This window comes from Somniosus microcephalus, chromosome 10 (genome assembly GCF_052327205.1).
Source record: "Somniosus microcephalus isolate GS21.2 chromosome 10, FLI_Smic_1.0, whole genome shotgun sequence".
In the NCBI taxonomy this organism is placed as follows: domain Eukaryota; kingdom Metazoa; phylum Chordata; class Chondrichthyes; order Squaliformes; family Somniosidae; genus Somniosus; species Somniosus microcephalus.
Genome location: NC_140996.1, coordinates 16,672,419 through 16,686,858, shown reverse-complemented (window position 1 = coordinate 16,686,858; position 14,440 = coordinate 16,672,419). Strand labels below are relative to the sequence as shown.

Here is a 14,440-nt window from a genome sequence, read left to right as displayed (position 1 = left end):
GATGATGTCATTTGATGACGCGTCATCAGCCAGTTTCCTTAAAGGGGCCACGGCCACATTGATTTTGACAGTTGTGCTGTCAGTGTTCTACAGCATTGAGGTGCTGCAAACACTGACAATCACTGCACAGAGGTGCACGGCTGCACCCAGGCTCTCCCATGATTTCCTCCATATGCTAATGGATGGAGTCACAGCAGGCAAGGAGGTTCTCTTCCCTTCCGATGGTGGAAGAGACCTCCCCAGGAGACCAACGCAGCCTGGTTGCACATTGCACAGGAGGACACAAGCAGGGATGTGGTCAGGACAACCAGGCTGCAGTGGCACAAACTTTTCAATGATCTCAGTAGATCACAAAATGTTACTGCAAAGCCACACTTAACCTTATCCTGCTGTCCCACTCATCACATCCCCATCACTCTGCCTTCCCTACCCTACTCCTGCACATCCTTACTCACACCAACTTATCTTGCACCTTCACCCAGCCCTCTCTATCTACATTATCACTTCCCCACTTCATTGCCACCCCTCACACTCACCCTCATCCTATTGCAAGCATACCAACTAACAACACACAAGGGTAGGCACTTGGGTGGTTTAGCCAATATTCATGCGAAGTTTCTGGCAATGTGGTATCAAACATTGAAATCTTTATTTTCAACACTTTGCGTTCTTGGACAGATTTGTGTGCCCCTTTGGAAGTGGCTGAGTGAGTTGCAGTGAACGGTGAGACATAACGGTACCCCCTGCAATGGTGATGAGTGCGAAAGGAATGGCTTGGGCATTGTAGCGATGCTTTATGGTGCTGGCGTGGGGTGGTGCCAACCTGGCGCATCATGTGGCAAGCAGGTGGTACAGCATCAAGTGAAGTAATCTGGCCATGGTGAGGCCATCGCTGGCATCCCAGGCAGCAGTGTGGTCGAGTGCTGATGCCCTGTGTCCTGTGCAGCATCAGTTGATTGCAGAGAAGGTTGGTGATGTTGGTGTGCCTGGTGATGTTGGTGTTGGGGCTGATCATGGTGGGATTCTGAGGACCAAGGTGAGATTTTTTGAAGGGCACCGATGCTGCTGCAATAGATGGCAGCTGAAGTTGAGATGACAGAAGCGATCTATCAATGGTGAGAGAGCTTGCTCCAAGGAGGTGACACTTCGAAACTGCATAAAGCTCAAAAGTGTTGTAAGGGTTGGGGGCTTCTTTAAACTGGTTTAAAGTAATTTTCCTGGTCTTGCAGCCTTTGCCTTCACCCAGACCAATTCCAATAAAACCAATTTTAAAACAGCGGTTTCGAATCGCTACCCCACCTTCAATTCTGAGTGGAGGAACTTATAAATAATGATATTAAAATGGAAGAAGTGGTTTGGATGAGAGAAAAATCAAGTTTTATTACCTAAATAAACTACAATCCAAAGAATAAACTATACCACACGAACACAGTAATTACATTAAAACTATATAACAGGGGGGTTGCAGACGGCAAAAACGAGGGATACAATGGCTACAATGTTATTTAAACAATCTTAGCAATTCCCTTAAATCACCACCCCAAACTCCTGCTAGGTTGCCTTGTTGAGGAGTCAGAACACCCTGCTCACCTTTGGTCCAGCGAAGTAAGAGAGAGAGAGATAGCTTCTCAGCAGCTATCTTTTATACCTGGTCAGGTCCTGCCATTCTGCCCTGCAAGGGCTGTGTGCAAAATTCCCCGCCCAAAGGGTCCAATACACAAGAGAAAGCTGTGATTGGCTAACTCAAAGTGGTTAGGCTGGGTTAATGTGTCTTCCGGAGCTCCCTGAGCTGAAACAAAAGAGAATGCAACAGCCCTATTGTCCAGTGCTGGGTGATTTAAAAACCCATTCAATTCTTAAACGTTTCCCATTCAAGGTACAAAAGTCTCTTCTGCAGTTTAGATGTAGCCACTCGATATACAAACAAATGCTAATAGCATTCAATTGCTTTGTAAATAAAGCATTGTCCTTTGTCTTCGGCCATGTGGTGACAGCCATTTTTATCCCTGGAAATTTAAAAGCACAACGCCCAGGGATTCTTTAATCAAAAAAATTGATCTTCAGAACTGTAAATTATTGCGAATTCTTACAGTGTCTTCCAAATCCTGAAGGCTGAAGCTTCTGAGATTGGAACGTAAACAGCTGTGAAATGGTAGCTTTTATACCACTTTTGCAGTTGTTGCCTATTCACAGCAATGGAGAGTCACTGAGAACCCAACACACTTACCTGACGTGACCCCTGAGCGACGGGAACCTCGTTGAAAAGTTGGAAAAATGGTTAGAAGGTGGTAAAATGCTGTTCAACTACCTTTTAAAGACCCTCTTAACTATCTCAATTGGCTGACCTGCCGCTTAGTGCCGGGTCTGCAAAGCGCAGGCAGACCCCGCACTTGGGGAAACTGACATGGAGGCGGGTTCAGAGCGGGATCCTGACCCGCTGTCAATCTTTTAGATTTTGACAGCGGACCCGCCTCCGAACCTGCCCTCTGAGCGCCGGCAAAATTCTGGCCAGAGAGAGTGTTTCCACTTGTGGGGAAGAGCATAACTTGAGGCCATCGATATAAGATAGTCACCAAGAAATCCAATAGGAAATTCAGAAGGAACTTCTTTACCCAGAGAGTGGTGAGAATGTGGAACTCGCTACCACAGGGAGTGGTTGAGTGACTAGTATAGATGCATTTAAGGGGAGGCTAGACAAGCTTATGAGGGAGAAGGGAATAGAGGGTTATGCCAATAGATTTAGATGAGGAAAGACGGGAGGAGGCTCGAGTGGAGCATAATGGACTGGTTGGGCCACATGGCCTCTTTCTGTGCAGTATATCCCATGTAATGCAATTCTTTGTAATTTTATTGAAAAAGTATGGCCTAGAAATTGGACTGCGACACAAAAGTTGTCGGTGTCACTGCTGAAAATGGTCGTGCCGGTCGGAGAGTAAAATTCACGCTGGGGACTAAAGATTTTTAGCCCAGTTATATTGCTGTTATACATAGATGGATAAAAATTGATCAAAGTTATTTCACACTGTAACTGAGAAATGCTCAGCCACCTATTTCGTAATCTAAACCAGACAAAAAATTCATTTCCTGCAGTGAGCCAATCAAAAAGCAACAAATTGCATCCTCGCCCCCCCCAAGCATGCAGTTTTGAGGATTGCCCGGCGTTCCTTGAGCAGTGCTCACTGTGTCACTGTAAATGGGCAGTACACACAAGCCAGAACCTCCCTTTTTTTTTGCATTTAGGACTAGAGATGCTTCCTATTTTTTGAACGTCACATGAGCGATGGCCAAATGTCTGCATGTCTTAAGTGAGCAGCGTGCCTCGCAAGAGGGATGGTGGCTCTGCGGATGCACACTAATGAGATTTATCTGTAATAATTCTGCCAGTCACAGTTTAACCCCAGTTCTGAACAAAAACCTAATCAATCTAGCATGCGTACGTTTGTTTGCCAAGGGTACGTGTGCCAGCTCTTGCTGAGTTTTGGCAAGTCTCATAGTTTTGGCACAGTCCTCACAATCTCGCTGGAAAGTCTCAAATCTGAAAGCTGTATTTTTTTCCAAATGTCCACATTTTCCATTGCTTTGTTCCCAAGATGCGTAACCTTGGGCTATAAAAATATTTGCAGTCGTGTGAAATTCAACAGTTTAACAGTGAGTGATCCCAGGGATAGCGCGCAGTCATTTTAGCATCTTGAGATCCAAGCCTTGTTCCTTTTGCGGGGAAGAGTGTTGCCATTTGTTGCACCTTGCCAATAAACTCACTGAAATGAGGAAGTCTCTGACTGCATCTGTCAAGAAGCTAAATTGGCGCGGCTTTTGAGATGAGTGTGTTCTATTTGATGCAGCGACTAAGAGGACATTTTCCTCGCGTAGAGAGAATGTTGGCAGGAGAAAAGAACGTGAATGGTGAGCCAGCCAGATTGCATTGTATTAATATATCCATCTATTTTTCCAGCACTTTGTGTAACCTGTCTCAGGTAGATAAGGGTCCCAAGGATTCTGCTGCAAAGCAGAGATTTTCCATTCCCCACCTCACCCTCGACATGGTATGCAAGTGCGTGACTAACAGCGCGGCATTTGGTGTAGTGCCCTGTTATTCAGACTTTATCCTGCACCCTTTAGCTCAAAAATTGAACTGAACTTGCCCTGAAAGTTGCTGAAAGTTGCGAGCTGATAATGGCGCGGCGAGGGCAACAGGGCGGACCTCGGTGAAGGACGGGACCAACCGTTTCTGTGGTGAGTTTAATGGGCAATTACTGGGCAAATGCGGGAATGGTTGCATAGTGGTTATGTTGCTGGACTAATGATCCAGAGACGTAAGTTCAAATCCCACCACGGCAGCTGGGGAATTTGAATTCAGTTAATTAAATAAATCTGGAATAAAAAACTAGTATCAGTAATGGTGACCATGCAACTACTGGATTGTCGTAAGAACTGGTTCACTAATGTCCTGTAGGGAAGGAAAGCTGCTGTCCTCACCCGGTTGGGCCTAAGTTTGACTCCAGACCCACAGCAATGTGGCTGACTTTTAACTGCCCTCTGAACTGGCCTAGCGAGCCACTCAGTTGTACCAAACCGCTACGACAAGTTTAGTGTGGGAGCGCCCTCACCATACGGACTGCAGCGGTTCAAGAAGGCGGCTCACCACCACCTTCTCGAGGGAAATTTAGGGACGGGCAATAAATGCTGGGCCTTGCCGGCGACGCCCACATCCCGTGAACAAATTAAAAACAAAACGCAGCAACTTGATGAAACTTACGTGGAGGTTGCGGGTGATCTGCCGTGTCTGCGAAGCTGACGCGAATCGTCCAGCAACTTTCGCCGATTCGCAATTCACGCCGTATCTCTTTCTCGCCACAAGTTACTGGCCGATTTGAAGGTGAACAATGCTGTGCGGTCGTTCACGCGCCGTTATTTTTTTTCAGCAGATTCCAGCCCACAGTGAAAGCAGACCTGGGAAAAAAGCAGCACCCTCTAGTTTTGACCTGCCTGGCTGTAACGGCTGTAAAAACACTGGCCCGGATCCTGCGGGGCCGATGACGGTGTGCATGCAGTCGCAAGTTCCGGGGTGTCCGCATGCGCTGCGCACGGGTGAAAACCCGGAAAGTGCGATCTGTCAAGTTTCGCTTGGACAGATCGTCCGCACGCACCCCATAAACACCTTCGCTGGTGCTGGGTCGGGGCTATTTCCCCAACTACTGCCCAGCGAATGCCCACCAAACCCTCACGCCTGGTAAAAGCAGGCGCAGGGCCTGCTTTCATCAGCGTAAGGGTTGAAATAAATATCAAATTAAAATTTTAAAATGATTAAAACATACAAAAACATTTAAAATTAGTTCATGTAAATTTTGGCCTAGATTAAAATGTTTAGAAGTTAAAAACAAATTAAATTATTATTTTAAATGCTTAATTAAAGGGATTTTAATTAATTTTGAACATGGTAAGATTTATTTTTATTAGAGTTGTGTTAATTGTTTATTTATTTGGGGATTTTCCCATAAGCTTATGGAGATTCCCCCCTTTCTAATTGGGTGGCATGGCCCACGTGATCCCAGGGACGCTTCTGAACCGCCCGCGTCCCTGGGATCCATGGGCCTTTACGCAGGCGTACGCCCGCAGGCCCAGGACCCGAAGCCTCTGAAGCCCCGGAGAGCAGCAGGTATCTTTGTATATTTTTTCGAGTCGGAGGCGTACTCCGGAGGTACGGCTCTGACCGCAACTTTCGGCCCATTAATAATGAAATTAATTTTCCTTTGTGATTTTTACTACACGCGCACGCACAAGCTAATTTCATTAGCAGTTCATGTGCTGCAGACGCTGCGGGCTGTTTGGTCCAATAATAAGCAGTCCATCGCCATCCTATGCATATTAAATCTTATCAGCCATGAATTTTGTCAGCAGCCTCCACACAGATTGGAAGAAATTGTTTCCTGTAAGCATTTGTATTGCTTGAGCATTGTTGGGCTGGATTTGTTCAATTGCCTTTGTTCAGTTGGATATCAGTCGTGCCCATTCACTGCCCTCTGAAAGGATATTTGGGTGGAAGCTGTATTGAGGATCCCAAGATTATCTCCCGGTTTAGTGGAAGTGTGTGCTTGCTAATGGTGTTGATGTTTGGTGTTCCCATTTCCCCCAACTGAAAGGCCTTACTTCAAAAGTTTCTATTAAAATTAAGTTGCTAAATATAGCTCTTGAAAATTATAATTCAGTGGAAGATTTTAAATTTGCAAAATGTGATCGTTGCTCTGTTTGGGCTATGGATACAAACCTGCATCTTATCATTCAATGACCCAGCACCTTGTGGAGGTCCAGCATGCAATGACACCCATCACGTGGCACGTGCTTAACGATCGCAGGGGCCTTTATACTCCCAGAAATGCCACTTAGTCTCTCCGATTAGCAACAAATGATAGGCCAAACATCTGCAACAGGAGATGAAAGCAACAGAACAATCACTGAATCTCCTCTCGTTCCTCATTTATCTTCCTCACTACTCTGCACGTAATCGCTCGAGAAGATATGATTTTTCAAATGTCAACGCAGAAGGAAGCCCATGGGACCCAATATTCTCATGGGCAATGTAAATGTTACAATCTGGATTTATCCATGTTCTGAAGCGCATGTTGTTGTTTTCTTGTCAAGATCTACAGAGCCTTTCCACGAAAGGCACATTAGGCCAGGTGTCTGTTCTATTCATGAAGCAGCTGACGCAATTTTCAAAGTAAATCGCCTCAATAAATGCCAGATCCACAGAGGATGATTTGTTTACCTTTCTAGCACTTGTGGCTGCCGTGAGTGTCGGCCACGGTATAAACCCTACTTCTGTTGGCATCGCTACAAGGCTTGACTCGTCCTGGGCTCCACATAGCCCCTTTGCATCCAGGCAGAAAAAATCAGTTCTCCCACCCTGGACTGGAAATACAAAGGGGTTGGAAGTTAGATTACATTTATATAACACTCTGGTGAGACCCCATTTAGATTACTGCCTTCAGTCCTGGGCACCGCACCTCAGAGAGGATTTATTGGTCTTGGAGGGGGTCCAGTGCAGATTCACCAAAATAACACCAGGGTTAAATTGTGAGGACAGGTTGCATAGACTGGCTTGTATTCCCTCGAGTTTAGAAGATTAAGGGGCGATCTAATTGAGGTGCTTAAGATGATTAAAGGATTTGATAGGGTAGATAGAGTGAAACTATTTCCTCTGGTGGGGGGAGTCCAGAACAAGGGGGCATCACCTTAAAATTAGAGCCAGGCCGTTTAGGGGTGATGTCAGGAAGCACTTCTTCGCACAAAGTGTGGTGGAAATCTGGAACTCTCACCCACCCCACCCACCACGCACCCCCCCCGCCCGCCAAAAAAGCTGCTGAGGCTGGGGGGTCAATTGAAAATTTCAAAACTGAGATTGATGGATTTTTGTGCGGCAAGGGTATTAAAGGTTACGGAAACAAGGCAGGTGGATGGAGTTAAGATACAGATCAGTCATGATCTAACTGAACGGAGGAACAGGCTCGAGGGGCTGAATGGCCTCCTCCTGTAGATGTTCCTACATTTCTGAATTCATGACCACATTGCAAATTTTAATCTTTCTTGCACGTGCAGTTAAGGTACGTGAGAGGTGATGTTCAACTGCGGCCCTGCTAATTCGCACCTGAAAACAGGTGGCTGGCAGAGGAACATCAGCCTGATGCAAATGGTCGCACAGCATGCCCACCCGAAACATTGGAGGTTCTGTTCCGATTTGCAAATTGTGGTCCCCATTGTAGGACCCCAACTGCAGTTTTGAAGTACAAATGGGCGAAGTGTGTGTCAGACTCCTCCCATTTCTACCAGCCGGTGAGCGGTGTGACCAGCAGTCACCAAGGGAACCATGAAAGGGGCCCCCGAACCTCTCTGTCTTCTATTCTTGTGAGGCCTAGAATGAGCAAGAGTGCTACTCGTGGCTCCGCAAAAATATTGCGGCCAGTGCCAGCATCTGCTCACTCGCACTCCCTCTTTGTCATCGTAGATGAAAATTGTCACAAAATTTCTCTCTAATTTTGAGTTATTTTAGAAGCATCGATAAAGCCACATTCATTAGTCTTGCTGAACACCTTCGTGCAAATCTGATTGGCAACCTAATCTTTCCATAGGTCATAGAGTCATATCGGCACAGAAGGAGGCCATTCGGCCCATCGAGTCCGTGCCGGATCTCTGTAGAGCAATCCAGTCAGTCCCATTCCCCCGCTCTATCCCCGTAGTCCTGCAAGTTTATTTCCCTCAAGTGCCTATCCAGTCTCCTCCCCTTGAAAACATTGAGTGTCTCCGCTTCCATCACTTCCATTGGCAGCAAATTCCAGGTCATCACCACTCGCTGCATAAAAAAGTTTTTCCTCACACCCCCCTGTATCTCTTGCCCAAAACCTTAAATCTGTGTCCCCTAGTCCTTGTACCATCAACTAGTGGGATCAGCCTTTCCCCATCTAGCCTATCCAAACCCGTCATAATCTTGTACACCTCTATCAAATCACCCCTCAACCTCCTTTGCTCTAATGAAAACAAATCCAGCTTCTCCAACCTGTCCTTGTAGCTAAGATCCCCCACCCCCAGAACCATTCTGGTAAATCTCCTCTGCACCCTCTCAAGGGCCTTCACATCCTTCCTAAAATGTGGTGACCAGAACTGGACGCAATACTCCAGTTGTGGCCTAACCAGTGCATTATAAAGGTTCAGCATAACTTCTCTACTTTTGTACTCAATACCTCTATTTATGAAGCCCAAGATCCCATATGCTTTGTTAACCACTCTCTCAATATATCCTGCCACCTTCAGGGACCTATGCACATTAACTCCCAGGTCCCTCTGTCCCTGCACATTCTTTAAAACTCTGCCACTACGTGTATCTTGCCTCTCCCTGTTCCTTCTGCCAAAATGCATCACCTCACACTCTCTGTATTAAATTCCATCTGCCACTTGTCTGCCCATTCTGCTAGCCTTTCTATGTCCTGTTGCAGTCGATTGGTATCATCCTCACTGTTTGCAACCCCCCCCCCCAAAATTTGGTGTCATCGACAAATTTAGAAATTCTGCTCTGTATTCCAGTATCCAGGTCATTTATATTCGTAAATTCTGGATGCAGTTTGAATTGGAACTGTGATTAAAGCAGGAAAAGTCCAATTGACCCGGAAGCACAAAACCATCAGCTGAGGGGGGAGGTGCAGAGTCCTGAGAAATTGGCTGATGATGTCACATGAGCGCCATCCACCCTTTAAAACAAATGGAAAAAGTGAATCAATTTACAGCACTAACGTCTGGTACAAATATCATCACTGGCTCACAAATAAGTGGAAGGTTGCAAAATAACACCACTTGTGACATCAGGAAGCCAGTAAATCAGTCGCCGTGACGCCTCAATGTGCCCTGTGGTGAATTATTTTGTGTTATTTCCTCATTCACAGCCTGTTAGTCTATTGGCTTTACTTTCAAGCTGGCTCAACGGGATTTATCTAGAGGTAGTGAGCTAATAAGCAATATAAAAATAGTGGTAATGAGGACATTAAAACCTAAACAGGGTGAAATTGTTCCAGGAAATGATTTGAAGTGATGAACTCTGTTTTAAAACAGAAAAACCGATTCCTGGCGGTGGTGACTGGTCTAAAAGTTCACTGAGCAGTTTAATTGATCAGTTTTATTGCCATCATCTGAACCCCTAGATTACGTTGCTGCATTACAATATATAAATAAAGAAAACACAACTTTCATTTATATAGCACCTTTCACATCCTCAGTACTTTCCAAAACGCTTTACAGCCAATGAAATAATTTTGCCATGTAGTCGCTGTTGTAATGTGGGCAAATGTGACAGCCAATTTGTACAGCAAGGTCCCACAAACAGCAATGAGTTCAACGACCAGAAGGTCTGCTATTGTGGTGTTGGTTGAGGGATAAATATTGCCCCCAGGACACCAGGAGAACTCACCTGCTCGTCTTCAAATAGTGGCCGTGGGATCTTTTATGTCCACCTGAGCAGGCAGGTGGAGCCTCGGTTTAACGACTCATCCAAAAGAAAACACCTCCGACAGTGCAGCTTTCCTCTAGTTGCACGAGATTGTCAGCCTAGATCATGTACTCTGTCTGGAGTGGGGCTTGAACACACAGACTTCGGTGTCAGAAGCAAGAATGCTACCACTGAGCCAAGGCTGACACTAAGGCCCTAGTTTGGATTACATGGAATTACATCGAATGTACAACGCAGAAACAGGCCATTCGGTCCATCTGGTCCGTGCCGGTGTTTACGCTCCACACGAGCCTCCTCCCACCCCTCTTCATCCCACCCTATCAGCATAACCTTCTATTCCTTTCCCCCTCAGGTGTTTATCTAGCTTCACCTTAAATGCATCTATGCTATTCGTCTCAACTACTTCCAAAGAAGTGTCTCCTGAATTCCCTGTTGGATTTATTGGTGACTGTCTTATATTTATCACCCCTAGTTTTGGACTCCCCATAAGTGGTGACACCTTCTCTGTGTCTACCCCAGCAAACTCTGTCATAATCTTAACGGCCTCTTTCAGGTCACCTCTCAGCTTTCCCTTTTCTAGCAAAAAGAGCCCCGGCCTGTTCAGTCTATCCTGTTAGGTATATTTGCTGCATTCAAATGTCTCGATGGTTGGAGAACTGTTGGTTTCTGATACCGGCAGCAAAGGTTAACTAATCAAATGCTTATTACTCATCTCCATTGATCAGTCACAGGTTTCCGTTTACTAAAGTGAGAATGGGGCCACAATCTGCTCGGTAAGTCTACACTACTTGCATGGACTGCAACGCAATTCTCTTGATAGAACGTCCACAGTGCTGGCTTTCAAACCAAATGGACGATTTGATATGTATCCACTGTTGTAAGTTCCTGTGCAAAGCCCAGGAGTTGTATCACTTTTCAACACGTTCAGACTGGTGCACTCAAGGATACCAGTCTGGAGGACCACAGAGGAGCCTTTTCAGGCGTAAACATCTATAAAATGGCAGCTCTATGTTTGTACATATACGTAGGGACCTAGGAACTGGAGGAAGCCATTCAGCCCCTCGAGCCTGCTCTGCCATTCAATCAGATCAGGGCTGATCTGTGTCTTAACTCCATCTACTCATCCTGGTTCCATAACCCCTCGAGCCTGCTCCGCCATTCAATCAGATCAGGGCTGATCTGTGTCTTAACTCCATCTACTCATCCTGGTTCCATAACCCCTCGAGCCTGCTCCGCCATTCAATCAGATCAGGGCTGATCTGTGTCTTAACTCCATCTACTCATCCTGGTTCCATAACCCCTTGAGCCTGCTCCGCCAGTCAATCAGATCAGGGCTGATCTGTGTCTTAACTCCATCTACCCATCCTGGTTCCATACCCTTGTCAAACACAAATCTATCAATCTCAGTTTTGAGATTTTCAATTGACCCTCCAGCCTCAACAGTTTTTTGTGGGGAGAGACATTTCCAGATTTCCACTGCCCTTCGAGTGAAGAAGTGCTTCCGGACATCACCCCTGAACGGCCTGGCTCTAATTTTAAGGGTATGCAACCCACAAACATTAAAACTTCCCTTCAAACAAAAATGAAGCCTTCTGTTAAATACATGAGGGAATACCGGAATACCTTTTTATGCAACGAGTGGTCAGGATTTGGGCTGCACCGCCTGATAGGGTGGTGCATACAGATTCAGTAGTAGCTTTCAAAAGAGAATTGGATAAATACTTGAAGGAGAAAAAATTGAAGGGATATGGGAATAGAGTCAGGAATGAGACTAATTGGATTGCTCGTCGAAAGAGCCGGTGCAGACTCGATGGGCCGAATGGCCTCCTTCTGTGCTGTACTATTCCATGATTCTGTAAGGTTAGGAGGTGAGATGAGCCCTCAAAGTCATAGTTGCCGGGCAGAAAATCTCGCATTAGATTTAAATACAGTGAGGATGCAGGGAACTGAAGGAAGATGTGGGACAGTAGGTGAAGCTCACAAATAACAAAAGATGAAAGTTCAAAGGAGTAATGACCACAGCATCAATAAAAGTGCTTTATCTTTGTATAAACAGTGGCGTGATACAATGGGCCAGATCTTGCTGGAAAAGTAATGGTGTGTTAATGACGCACGCCGTTATTAATGCGCAAATCGACCAGCAACCTCAGGGGATTACGAGGTACGCCATGAGTTGCGAATCTCCAGAAATTTCTTGTCGGTTTACCTCGGCACCTCACCCTTAGCCTTCCCGTTATTTTTAAGAACTTGCTGGATTTGCACATTAATTGCCCATTAAACTCGCTGTAGAAAGTTAGAGCTCATACTTAACAGCATAAGTACCCGTTTAGCGATGTTGTTAATGCAATGCCAATCAATCACTCTGGCCCAGAAAGGGTGCAATTTCAACTATTCAGTCTCATTCCTGCATATAGTGAATTCTTCTTAGAGATTTCAAATTTTTAATTTTTAACTTTTTTCTTTGTCTTTTTCTCTCCTAATCCAATCTTTCATTCCCTCTGTTTATTTTTCTTTCTGTACCTGATTTGACTTTAATTCGCCCTATTTCCTTCTCCCACATTCCTCTGATTATTTCTCGATCCTTAAATTTCATGGGTTAAGGAGCTAGACTGTTGGTCCCGTTCTTCACCAAGGTCCCAGGTGCCCCGTTGCCCGTGGCGCGCCGGTATCAGCTCGCACTCATTACAGGGCAAAACATTTTTCGAGTTGAAGGGTGAGGGAAAAAAGTCTAACGGGGCAATCCGCGAGATGTCCCGCCCCAGCAAGATTTGGCTCAATATTCATTTGGTTCTTTCGCGTGACTGAATGTGTAACATATACATTTGTTTATAGGTTGAATCTACCCGTATAAATGCATTCACATCATTAACTCTTGTGCTACGTTTCTATAAAGAAAAGAAAAACTTGCATTTATATAGCGCCTTTCACAACCCCAGACCTCTAAGCGCTTTACAGCCAATGAAGTACTTTTTGAAGTGTGGTCACTGTTGTAATGTAGGAAATGCGGCAGCCAACTTGCGCATTCTCATAACATCAACAAGAAGACTATAAAATGAATAATATAAACTGATGTACTGGGTGTAAACAGTACAAATGATCAGTTTACTTTATATACTCTTGTGATTTGGGGAAAAAAAATAATTTAAGCTCCAATTTTTCTTTTGGCATGTTGCAAAATTGCTTCCAAAATCCTTCAAAGGATGCTAAAAATGTTTCATACCTTCCAAAAAAAAATCAGGACTTTTATTGCCTCAGATTTTTAATAAAAGTTCTGTTATGTAAAGGGACCCATAAAAGGCCAAAATCACTTTCTTTAAGTTAATTACTTTCTTTATCTAATGGTCTGCAAAGGCTATATTTCAAGCCTAATAATGCTCAAGAAATCCTATTTCGTGTAGATTTGTTTTGCTAAACAATGAGGCAGTCAGTGCTGGGTACACTTGTTGTTACTGTTGTTACTCTTATTGATTATTTGAGTCCCCTGCTGGCACAGGTCTATATTTAAGGTTAGACACGTGCACCTGAATAGTAGTCATCGATGTCTCTGTCTCTGCCAGAGTCTGGGATATTTGAATAAGGAGTCACTATGTGAAAGACTGAGCAGTACACTGTATCAGCACAATTGTCTTTTCATCTCCTGGATTCAGATACACCCTGGGCTGCTCTCTTTCAATAAGTAATGACAACTCCAATCTAAGAAGTCACACAACACCAGGTTATAGTCCAACAGCTTTATTTGAAATAACAAGTTTTCGGAGCGCTGCTCCTTCATCAGGTGAAGTGGCGAAATGCATAAAGACACAGCTTATATAGTCAGAGAATAATGTCAGATGTTTACAGGTAATCTTTCCAACTGCCATTTATCACACCTCGGCAGAGAGATAATCACAGCAATCAAAGGTGTGAATGGTGTCCAAACAGGTCAGTCAGGAAAACATTACATCAAAGAACAATGAGGTGGGGTCACAAGGGGTCAAATATTGCAGATGCTGGGGTCTGTATGAAAAACAAAAAAACAGACAAAAAACATTTTTTTTGCTGGAAATCACAGCAGGTCCGGCCGCATCTGTGTAGAGAGAACAAGCCAATGTCGACTCAAGTCTGGGTGACCCTACATCAGGTGGGGTTACATGTAGCATGACATGAACCCAAGATCTCGGTTGAGGCCGTCCTCATGGGTGCGGAACTTGGCTATCAGTTTCTGCTCGACGATTTTGCGTTGTCATGTGTCTCCAATCTATGTAGCTGTTACCCAATATATTTTTTTTCTGCTTTTGTGAATAACATTTCTCGATGTCCTGGAATTTGTTGATGTTTGTGAATTTGTTTAAGTAGCAGCCATACATCAAGCATTTTTTTCTTGAAAAGGGGCGAAGGAAAAATTCTGATGGTTTGGCTTGTATTTTCTCAGACGAGGCGGGAGAGGAGGGTGGGGGGGTTAAAAAAAAT

The 14,440-nt window shown here is 44.9% G+C and overlaps 1 protein-coding gene across 4 annotated transcripts in view; it reads left to right on the top strand.

Moving 5' to 3' along the window:
* The window catches only part of pcdh9 (protocadherin 9), a 907,022-nt gene that overhangs the window by 389,296 nt on the left and 503,286 nt on the right, over nucleotides 1–14,440 (top strand). The gene's annotated exons all lie outside the window — the stretch shown is intronic.